The following is a 13233-nucleotide window of genomic DNA, read 5'->3' on the forward strand; positions in this document are numbered from 1 at the left end:
TTCAAGTGGATACGTAAACACTAGCCCCAAGATCCTCCTATCTCATTGAGTGCTCAAATATTCTTAGGCATGCCAAATCGAATCGTCCCTAATAGTCACTAAATGCCATAGGGCAATGATCTTTGACTGTGGCAACTGGATATGTCATCTCATCTAATGATGGAGATTCATCATAGAAGGTAAAGTGGTGATCATACACATCATTTTGAACATTTTATTCTTTTATGATAATAAGCTAATCCTTGTTTGTAAATTCAAGGAACTTGAGGTCGCCTATAAGCCCAAATTTCCTTAGTCCTAATGATTATCCTTTTTTTGTTGTTTTTGTTAATAAATTGACTCAATAAGTGTTTTAAGAGTCATTACACCTTATATAGCTACATGTTATCACTGAATGGACTTATTGGAAGATGTTAATAATCTTCTTGGTTTTCTTAATAGTCATTTCATGGGTTTGAAACATAACCACTTCCCTTTGTGAAGAGTTGTCTGAAAATCAACAAATTACATGTTGTTGCAAGGAAAATATAGTCATAGGATGTTGGAAGATTATTTTCACTCATAGGATTTTGAAGAATCTCTTGGAAGGATGGAATAGATGATAGACTGAAGTTTTTGAGATAGTTATTAGGTGTTCCTTGAAGTGGCTAAGATGATAGTTTGAAGCAAGAAGTTGATTATGATCCACTCCTCAAATTTGCTCATTTTTCCCTTATTGCTTCCCAAGTCTTGAATAGGGAAAGTGATCAAGTAGTTTTGTGATGTTGAGCAGAAATTTTTTCAATATTGTAACCAAGTTAGAAAGATTCTTTGAAGACACTTGCGAAGGCAAGAAAGGTAGTTTTCCTTAAAAGTGTTCTTGCTGGGAATCTACTAGCCTTTTGTGTGAGCACTCTACATCATTTTGGATGCAATTTACATTAAAATGAAATACATGAAATGTAATTAAAATGTAAACAATAAAAAAAAGATATGTATTATGATAACCAATAATGGCATACATGAACAAACATATAATATACAAGGTTGCATTGAGACGGGGGGGTACTTGGGGTACTTAGGGTATGAGTATAGGTACAAGTACAACTATTTTTTATAATAGGGGATGGGGGTACTTGGGTATGTCAAACTTTATTTTTAATTATACTTTTGTATTTATAGAAAAATTGAATTTATGAGTCATGAAAATGATTTTTCAAATCAAGAATAGTGATAAAGTTTGCAAATGCAATGTATTGTTTTTAGTTTCAGATTTGTTATATGTTTGTAATAATAATTTATGATAAATGTTTAGATGAATAACATAGAAGGTAGACTTTCAACATGAACAAGAAGATCATAAATCATATGACAATGACATATTGCAAATGATAAATTTCTGGCTTTAACAATGATAAAGTTTATTATTGATCAATATTGTATTGAAGTTTCAAACTGATTAGGTACTGACTTAAGCTTGATAAACAAGTAATAGAGAAGGAACACTTTAAACATGAACAAGATCATAAATCATATGACAATGACATTTTGGATATGATAAACTTATGGTTGAATATTGATAAATTTTATTGTTAATCAATATTCTATCAAATTTTTGAATTGATTAGGTATTGAATTAAGCTTGATAAACAACGAGTTGATACACAAACAAAAAATTGAAAAAAAAATCAGAAATCTCAATCAATATTGTTAGTTATGATGCTCTCCACTGAGTACTCGGTACTTGGGTACATGGGTATGACTACCAGGGGTGTGGGTACAAGTACCCATGCAACCTTGATAATATATTATGATAACCAATAATGTCATACATGAATGAACATATAATATATTATGATAACCAATAATGTCATACATGAACAAACATATAATATAAAATGATAACCAATAATGTCATACATTAACAAACACATAATATATTACGATAACCAATAATGTCATGCATGAACAAACATATCATATATTAACCAATAACGTCATAAGTCTAATAATGTCATGCATCAAATATATTTCATACATCAAATATAAAATGTCATATATACATCAAATGTATATCAAATAAGTCCACTGACATAAAATCTAACATATATGTGCACTAATGCCTATACATGTGTGTCTATCAACTACATCTTCTCCTTCCCGTGAGGGAAGGAAACAAATTGCTAGAGGTCTTTGATCATCGTGTTGAGGGAGATGATGGTGATGATGGGGTCTTCCTCACACACTCGCTCATCCTCTTGTTTAGGCTCTTCTCCAACTCGAGCTGATACAAAAAAAGTAGATATGAATCAATAATTATTATACATTGAAATCAAATATATGAATACAAAAAATTAATTATTTTCTTTCCACCATCAAATAGTCACCATGTACATCCACCTCAAAGGCTCATGGATGATCAGGTGTAACAAGGCCCTACAACAATTCAATCAATATAATCACTTATAAATAACATTAGAAATTTTGATACTAATTATTATAAACAACAACTAAAATCAAGAAAATTCTTTCATACCTCAATCAATGGCTCTGAACTAGCCATCGCTATAGCAACTCCATAACCAATGGATTGTCGAAGATGAGGAGGAGTCTCAAATGTAAAGAGTTGCATGTCATACAATACAAGTTGCATGAATCATGAAACAAATATAATCAAATGAATTAAATTAACAGGAAACAAATGTACCTCTATGAAGCTTGTATCATGCCTAGGCTTAGATTCCCTAGTGAATGTCAATGGTCCAGTAGACAATTAATACATATGCATAATTTTCTTGGTCAATTCTTTATATGATTACTTAATAAATATATGTATTAATTTAAATGATTAAATTGATACATACCTCTAGACTCATCAATGAGACAAAAAATTGGGGCCAAGGGATCTCTACTAGGGCTACCAACACTCTTACCTTGAATTTTGAACAATTTCAATACATGCTAATTAATTAGTCATTCACTATACATACAAAATATGATCGAATTAAGGATCCACATGATGTGCACATGTGATTGTGATGCACATAAGTCTCCTCCTTAACTAATGGACTCATGCAATGAATGAGGGTCTATGTCAAAGCATTAATGGTTCCTAGAGTGCTAGTCTCTACATGTTCCTTCACAACTAAAAAAATAATCACATGCTCACCTTGTGGCTTGACAACATGTGCTCTAACTACATTAGGGTCACGATGTGCCCCTAGCTTCTCAAATGATGACCCCCACCTCTACCCTAAGATTCTAATATATCAAAATAATTGGAGATCTCCCCATGGACAAATTCACAATACAAATTCTTTAAGAAATACATTGGGAACTCATGATTATTGTAGGGAGGGGCATTAAAGACCATCCACCATCTATTCCAAAATTTATTTCTAATACCATCACGTATGCACCAATGGATGGGGAACTTTTTAGTTGTCTCTCTAACAATATTTTGTTCACCAAGTTTTTTAAGAAATGCACAAATGATACCTTTTCCTATTTATTAATTTTTACATCTTGATATGATAATTTGTTTGCATAATATCTTCTTTGTCCATCCCTCTTAACATGCCAAATATCCAACTGCCCACAAATGAAAGCTACTTGGGTCATAATGGACTCGAGGGAGGATGCCAATTTTTCTCTCATTGTATTGGTTTTTCCACAAGTTTTCAACCTACCAATGAGTTCTTCTAATTCATTTTTCCCTCTTTCTCTTTCATTTATTATGTTTTCTTGTGTGCTAGGAGGAGGTCTTCCAGTTGGTGCAGGTTGCAAAATTTCTTGCTCTTGTTGTGGAGGGTTTTGATTCTCATCTTGTAGAAGGTTTTCATTTAGATCTTGTGGAGGGTTTTGGCTTTGATCTTGTTGATTGGGTTGGGAATTTGGCAGTTCATTATTCACATTTTCTGATAAGAAACCAATTGCAATCTAAATAAATAAATAAATTTTAAAGCAAAATTTTAAAAAACCTACAAAACAATGCAAAAACATATAAAACAATGCAAAAACAACTGTAGAAAAAATATGACATGATCTCAATCTCAAACTTCGGCAATGAAGAGGCATTTTGATGAGGCAGGTGGTGGAAGTCTTCAATTTCTTCAACTCACATATGCATTGTGTAGAGGAAATACAAAAAAAATGAGATGGACTACAGGTTTGTAGCCCATTTATAAAATTTCTTAATTTTTAAAAGTGTGTACACACGATAGCATGTACATTCTATGGCTTGGGCAGCCCAAGCCATAACACATACATGCTTTTAAAAATTAAGAAAAAATGGGGTGTCATGTTTTTGGCACCACAACTTGGTGCACACACTCCATTATCGGCTAAGGCTTCGACAAACAAATAATCTCCTGCATGTACATAAAAATAGATGTGTTTATAAAGTGTTAAATATATAAGTTTATTTTAATGAAAATACATGTGTGTGTGTGTGTGTGTGTGTGTGTTTGTGTGTGTGTGTGTGTGTGTGTGTGCACAAGCATGTGTGTGTGTGTGTGTGTGTGTGTGTGTGTGTGTGTGCACAAGCATGTGTGTGTGTGTGCCACAAACCTACCATAAATAAATAAAAAACATGCTCATAATCAGATAAATATATAGGATCATGAATGTCAATCTCAATGTCAGCATCTTCAAAAGGAGGCTTTCTGACTATGTCCTTAAAATTCCAATGTGAAACATATCTATTTTCAATATTTTTACATATATTTATTGGATTATCCTAAATGAAGTCATCACAAAAACATGATTTCTCTATTACTTTAATCACTGGAGGCTTGTGGTGTCCTATAGCCACCACTTGATGTAAACTTCTAATACCATAAATTATTTGGCAATCGTAAGGATTAGATCAATCTATATATGTTACAAATATAGAAAATAATGATCATGTTTTAGATTAAATATATAACTAAAATCTTTAATTGTTTACTTGAATATATATATTAAATAAATATATAATATTTACCTTTCACTTCCCAAAAATAAAAATTATTGTATTTAGTATCTCGAGTAGCAAAATTATCTTTGCACCATTCAATAATTTTACTCACACTCTCTATCCTATTACTTGAATGTGTAACATGTATGTATATAATTTATAATACACTAAATCTATATATACATGTTTAGATCTCTAGAGAAAAAATATATATGTTATAAGTAGATCAAGAACATACTAAATGTATATGTACCTACAAGTTCATGTTGTCAAAGTGTACATTTTATACATGCTCTTGTTCCATCATGCTCCCATTTTCCATGGTAGCAAAATTATCTTTGCACCATTCAATAGTTTTACTTGCACTCTCTATCTTATTACTTGAATATGTAACATGTATGTATATAATTTAAAATACACTAAATCTATATATACATGTCTAGATCTCTAGAGAAAACCTATATATGTTATAAGTAGATCAAGAACACACTAAATGTACAATATGTACGTACAATTTCATGTTGTCAAAGTGCATGTTTTATACAAGCTCTTGTTCCATCATGCTCCCCTTTTCCATCTCCACTTTCAAATAAGTTCTGCAAAAATATTACATTACTTCTAGCATGTTGCATGGCTAACCAATTAAATGCTTTAATGGATTTAAATTATCTTGATAGTTCATGAAATTGGTTTAAAAAATCATATATGTACATAAAATTGAAATACGCACGTACAAATAAATATAAGTTTTAAATAAAGTTTAATAAAAATGTACACATATATACTAAACTACACAACCATCAGACTAGATCCATTGCTCTAAAATATTTATTCCATAATTTCTAAGATCTTTAGAGAACATTATAAACCAATGAGTGACATAAATCATCACTAATATAGAAATGAGCCTCCTTGATGATAATGTGTTCATTTTCATCTAAAATTTTTAACTTACCCTCCTCAAATTGTACATATCTATAAGTCACTTGCACATATTGCAATTTCTTCCAAATTAAAATATTGCCCTTGAAGCTCCATTTGAGGTGAAAATGTATAGTTCTCAAAGAAATCTACAACCAAAAGAATACAACTAGGTGGAAAATAATTTTTTCAATCATGAATTTTTTTAGCTTTCCATTGTGCACCATGAAAATGTTTGATATGTGGATATATCATTGGATGAAACTTGGTCATAAACTCATCATATTGCAATTCACTTTCCTTCAATAAATTTTTTTTGATTCAACTCCTGTCTTATTTTGGTATGTCTCATATTCATATCTCATCTATGAAATTGGTATTGATTCATTAATATTCTCAATTTGTAGTGGAAATTTATGTAAATCTCCACAATTTGTGCATTGATCTTTTATGTATTGTACTTTGAGCTAATCTGAATCTTCTAATTTATCACATGCTATAGACTTCACAAATTGTGTCATACTACTAAGGATGACCAAATTTGGATCAAGTACTGCCATAATTTTTTTATTTGATTACAATTATAGACCAAATTCAACATGGTTTTGACAACAACAAGTTTCACATATCTTATTTATGCATACAAAGGAAGGACATGGCTCTCAAACATTCTCTGGCATATTTTCACATTTGAAAATTCTTGCTTGAATGTTTGAAATAATTCACTTTGTATTATATCTATAAAATGTTTTGAATGTTCAATTTTTGCCCATGTCTCTTGATCTTTAATTTGTAGAGTATCAAATCTATTGGAAGAAACACTAGAGAATGTGGTCCAAAATTCAATAACCTATCTTTTTACATCATCAAAAAATTTATCTTTTATAGGAACTCTATAAATATTTACTGAATTATTCTCAATGTTTTCATCTAGTATATTTCTCCTTCTAACATATTTTTTAGTGGTTCTTCTAGATATACATGTAGTAAGTCAAAAAATATATGTGTTTTCTTTTTATCTAACAACTTTCTATTAGAAATAGTAATCATCAATGCTCTATGTGCAATGCTCAAATCACCTCCTAAAGTTGTGTTGTCAATTTTGTTATAAGCAGTTTGCAAATTTTCAACTATTGTTTTATTAACATTATGCACATGGTTTTTCCTATTATCAACACCCAACAACTCCAAAATAGAACTCACATCCTCTCTCCTAAATAACTTGACAAATAATTGTGTCTTTCCAAATATACTTTTATTTTTTAAATATTCAACCCACATGTTTTGGCGATGATTTTTAATAGTGTTCTCTTTTACCATATGTGTACATGGAATATGACTAAAAAGTAGTTCGTTATCCAAATTCATCAAATTAATAATATGTTTCTATCATTATAACTACCAATTTATTCATCTTCTTGAATCTCATCCTCTTCATGAATCTCATCTTCTTCATGAACTTTAGTAGGTTGGTTTTGATTACATTTTGTATGACCTTTAATTTTTTCATCTCTTATTCTATTGTATTTCCTTGATCTAGTCTTTTATTACCCATTGAATACTTTGATCTATAGGAAAATATTTTAATTTAGATCCCACTAGAAATATAACTCAATAAGTTTCAATATAGATTACATAAAAATAACTAGGTGAAAAAAAATACCTAATTGACATTCCTTTGTAATTGTCGTCAAAATTATTGATAAATATGGCTTCAAAAAAATATTAATTTATGAAAATGCTCCTTTATATTTCACAATTTACTATATACTTATTATAAATTGAAATAGAATACACTTTATTTTATATGAAACCAGCAACATGGCTGCTAGCAGTTTTTTTGGTCGATAGGGGTTACGGTGAAAACTGTTAGGAGTGAAAGGGTTATGACCAAAAGAGTTACAAACAAAAGGGTTTCGACCACAATTGTCTATGTGTCATCCTAAGTGGCAGTCACACAAGCAAAAGATATAACTTCTCTAAACTTTTCAATTTCAAGGCTGATTTTTCCATACAAAGTTAACTATTTTTAAAAACTAAAAACAATCTTTTGTAGATCTCAGAGTTGAGATTACAGTCATAGAAATTGTGTGGTATTTTGATAATTTTTAATGTTATAGTTTTAAAATATTACAAGTAGGTATTTTAAGATTCAAGAAGATGTATGTTCAAAAAAAGAAAACATAGTAAATCATGTTCAAAAAATAAGAACTATGTGTACCTCTAAAGGAGAGAGTCATCTTCAAGAATATGTATTTTTTAATAAAAAATGTAGACTTGATAGAAAAATTTTGGCAGGAAAAATAAAATTGTCAAATTTTGATAAATTTGACTTTGAACACTTATAACTTGAATCATATAAGTCGAAAATACTTTTTTTTTTGTCCACTAGGTATACATGTCAACTATAAGATATTACAAAATCAGATAGAAATATGATCATTTGTGTATATTTGTTTGGTGGGAACGAAACTCTATATTTTAAGCATTTATAAAAAGTTAGAAAATAGACTTTAAAAGCTAAGAGAATGATAAAAATTTCAATCCATTTTTTGAAAAAGCTATAGGCATAAACTTCATCCAATTTTACACATTTTATAAGTTTACATCATCTTCAAATTCTAAACACAAGTGTCCCTTTTTTGTCATTAAAGTTGAATGGTTTAAGTTTTGATATCTCATTTCTTTATGAAAGGTGACACAAGTTTGTTCTTTTACCCAATGATTAGTAAATTTCATGCATTGATCAATACGACATCAAATGGCAATATTCTAGTAGAGAAACCAATAAATGGGTTTATTATTAGAAAGTAGAAAAGGTTGGTTTTTTCTTATAACTTTACTTAATAATAATCATATTATTTTTTTAGTATTCATAAGACACCCTAGTAATTCATAACCTTTAATATCATGGTACATTTTGTTTAAAAATGACAAAAGAATATTTTTTAAAATTAATAGAATATGTAAAAATAATAATAAAAACTAGGTAAATGGATTGAAGTTTTTCCGTTTGGTAAAATATGAAGTTGAAGGAACTGGAGAAAGAGAGAATAGAGAGATGATCATTTTTCCTTCTATCATGGATGAAAAGGAACCATATGTGGTATTTATCTTTAATGATGAAAATGAAGGTAGAAAAAAGATGACCAATAAGGTGGAAATTGAGAAAGATACCGCCTCCCAACCTATGGAATATGGACAAATGATAATATGGAGAAAGAGATAAAGACCCCTTGGAATAGAAGAAACATTAAGCCTTCTAAAATATTGAGTATAAAATTTACCAAATTATTTTAAAAGATATTTCAAGCTCTCATGGACACAAAATATTGAATTTTCCTAATGGACTTTAAATATGCATCCTATAATGTTAGGGGCTAGAGACCCTTGGAAGAAAATTTGTTAATAAAATATGCCTTAGAATGTAAATAATGATATGCATTTTATCCTCTTGCAAGAGGTTAAATTAGTATAATTTATGATTGAAATTTCACTTAACTGTATATAGGAAGCAATATTCTTCTCTACTAAACATCAGAGAGGGAAGGGTGGAACTTCTATCCTTATTGAACCTAACTGCAAAAAATATAGCATAGGTTGGGGCATTTCTCCACACAATAGATCTTTTTGTATCTCCCTAATATAGAATATGGCATCTTGTCTATGTATGCTTCTAATGCTAGTAATGAAAAAGACTGAACTCTGGAAGTGAATTTTTAGTCTAAATGATATACCTTGGTTTGTAGCTAGGATTTTCAATATGATTGAAAGGCCTCAAAAAAATATGAGGGAATTATAGTTGAATGGAAGGGTAGTGAAAATTTTTATTGGTATAAAATGATGACAAAAATAAAACTTTTTGACCCATTGGCTGGTAATAAGGTAGATTTTAAGGGCATTTAACATACATTATCTAACTTTCAAAAAGGTGAGAAGAGGATTTATTGTAGGATGGATAGATTCAATGTACATACTTAGGAAATAACTAACTATAGAAAGTATTCCAATGGAGTGAGTGCCAATGATGTTTCCTACTTCTTATTTGATTATCACACTACTGTCACCACTATCTTTCTTATTGTTAGACCTTCTACTATGAAAACCTAAATTTTATTCCTCTCAATACCTCCCTACCCATTGATTAGGATATTAAAGGTATTGTAAGAATGATTAGGTGGTTTGATTCATGTATTAAAAGTTTTTATAGTGAAATTAAAAGTTGGTCATAGAATATTAACTCTTGAAAAAATAAGGTCACATAACATAGGATAGAAGAGTATCTTTAGTATGTTTTCCATAACTCATTATGCCAGGAAGAGAGGAAGGTACAAGGATATCTAGATGATTTGGAATCCATGGAAGTATTATCTAATTCTAGGGATGCCTCCAGGAAGCTGCATAATAAGAAGATCTATGGGGAAAGAATTAGGATAAAGATGAATTGAATTAATCTTAGTAATCAAGATAAAAAAATCTTCTTTCATGTCCTCAAGAGAAAGGACTCTAGAGATTTAATTCTCTACCCTTGTGAAGAAGGAAGTACATTGAGATTATACGAAGATATTACACATGCTTTTCCTTCCTACTACACTAACATATTCATCATTGAGGATTTGTACCACTCTATGGAATATGCAAGGAATATAATCAAATAGATCATCCCAAAAAAATGTATTAGATTAAGATGAAAAGTATCTTTATAAGGTCATCATGATTTAGGAGATCAATAATGCTAATATCAAAATAAGCAATAAGAAGGCCAAAATAAACTACAGGTAGAATTTTGAAAATATCATGTAGATAGAGGAAGAACTTCTTTAGGTATATGAAGCCATAGAGAAGATATCTTTGGGCACTAAGATCAATTCTAGTCTTATTAAACTCATCCCAAAAGATGTGGATATAATTTTGATTAGGAACTTGAGACCTATTATTCTTTCGAACACTTCTTAAAAAATGTTGGCTAAGTTGTTGGCTCTAATGCTTAAAATATCCTACCATAGGTTATTAAATCTTTCTAAATAATATTTTTCAAAAGTAGATACATCTTGAAAAATACTATTACTTTCAAGAAGATAATGTATTATTCTAATGAATAAGTCAACATGCTACTAATAGATTGTGAGAAATACTATGAAATAAATGAATGGAAGTTTATCAATACAATGCTTGAGAATTTGAGATTCTCTCCCAAATTTTGTCAAATAGTTCTCACTCTTATGAATAGGGAAACAAGTTTAATAGAAATTAATGGGGTCATATATGAATGATTTGAGCTCACTTGATCAATTAGTCATGACTTCCCTCTTATACTAACTCTCTTTTTCATTGATGTTAAATCCTTGTACTACCTCTAAAGATGATATTCAACTAAAAGATTTACCACTTGAGAACAAGCAGCTAATTTCAATAACACATTAGTTTTGTGAAAATTTAGGATTGTTGTTGTTTAACTAAATAGGTTGTGTATGTTATTAATGTTCTTATGGAGCCCTAGGAATAAATAATTACCCTTCTGATGAATTGGGACCACTAACATTTATTTAAATAGATGATCTGTACATTCTTCATGCTCTTATAATGCCTTACATTCTTGATTCATTGCACAACTTTGTTAGTAGATTTACTCAATTCATTTTCTACAATAGTAATATATTAAAGTATTACCATATTATTATTTTAGTAGTGAATTGTTTTCAAACAAGGAAAAAGAGAGTGATAGGAAAGTAGACAAGAGATCAAAGGCATGAAAGTGATAGATTAATCATAATGATTCCAACATGGGTACTTGTAAAATTTTCAAAAAAATTGGTAACTTGGGAGATGACCATGCAATAGAGGACATTGAGCTTGGAAAGACACCAACTAAGTATGCTCAATTGATGCTTGAACTAACACTCGATTGACACTAATAATTCAACTCAGTAGAAAAAAGACCCAAGTGAGCTTGGTCAACTAATTCATGTAAGGACTAAGTGAGGTTGGTTAGAATAGATATTGAAACAACTTGGTAAGCATAGGGAAGAACTTAGTTTAGACAACACTACCAAATACAATGACCAAGTTAGTAGAGACAGCTTGGTTTAAAAGGGAACTGAGTGACTTGGTGACTGACTTATAGTCTAGATTCTTCCACCATTAAAATATAAAGCATGAATGGAGAGTTGCAACTCTAATTTTTAGAAATACTAAACACAAAGTGAAATAGATAGGAATAGAGACAACAATAAGGAAAATAAATGGAGATTGACTAATATACCTACTTGCTTTCTTTCAATTCAAAAATTGATTCAACTATTACTAATCTAGGAGCATATGGCTTCAACCATAATCAAAATACCTCTATTGCTAATATGCACTTGCAACATAAGATGGATACATAAAATAAATCTTGGAGCAATCACTACTTTGATAGGACAAATAAAATGAACTTACGGAGAAAAAAGAGATCAAAACCTATGTTGTTGCACACTCTAATCTTCTTTCTGGTTTCCTGAACCTTCCTTTTTCTCTCTAAATTTTTTTCTTTCTTCAACTAATCTCTATACCCATATGGAATGAATGAATATTCTTCCCTTTTTTCTTGTATCAAAAAAATTCCCTCTTATTTCAAATTTGAACTCACCTACCATGTTTAATTCTTTTGTTGGGTAGGTGGGTATTTGGCTCAAGGGACAACCTTCTATTTTCAACACTCCCCCTTTGAGCCAAGCCAACAAGAAATGATCACTCTTGATCCAAATAAACTATGCCAAGACTTCTTCTTAGGCACAAATAACTTGCTATGCCTAATGGCCTAGTGAATATGTCTGCTAGTTGTTTTTCAGACTTACAAAATTCCATCTTGATTTCTCCATTCTCCACTAGCGTTCTAATGAAGTGATATCTAATCTCAATGTACTTGTTTCTCTCATGGAAGAATGGATTCTTTCACACCACAATTGAGGAAATGTTGTCACAAAAGATTGTGGTTCCATCCTCTCTTTTTTCATTCAATTCTACCAATATTCTTGTTAGCCATATAGATGGACATGTTATTACATTAATTGCTATGTATTCATCCTCTCCTATAGATTGAATAACAATTGGTTGTTTCTTGGATTCTTGATGCAAAGAAAAATTCAATGGAAGCAATATAAAAAAGGAACCAGCACTAGCAAGAAATATATATTAAAATTCTTCTTAATTATTTCATCAAATGAATAGTAAATACATTTACTCTCCTACATATTTCTTCTCGCCAAAATTTCCTATTCCAAAGACTTACCCTAAACCTAAAACTCTATTTATACTTGCTAAGATAGTCTACAAAAAATTCTAGATTATTACAAAATAGGAAGAATATAATACTCTAGATCAATATAAAATGGGGA

The sequence above is a fragment of the Cupressus sempervirens genome, chromosome 1 (genome assembly GCF_028749045.1).
Source record: "Cupressus sempervirens isolate cs-2001-9-10 chromosome 1, ASM2874904v1, whole genome shotgun sequence".
Classification (NCBI taxonomy): Eukaryota; Viridiplantae; Streptophyta; class Pinopsida; order Cupressales; family Cupressaceae; genus Cupressus; species Cupressus sempervirens.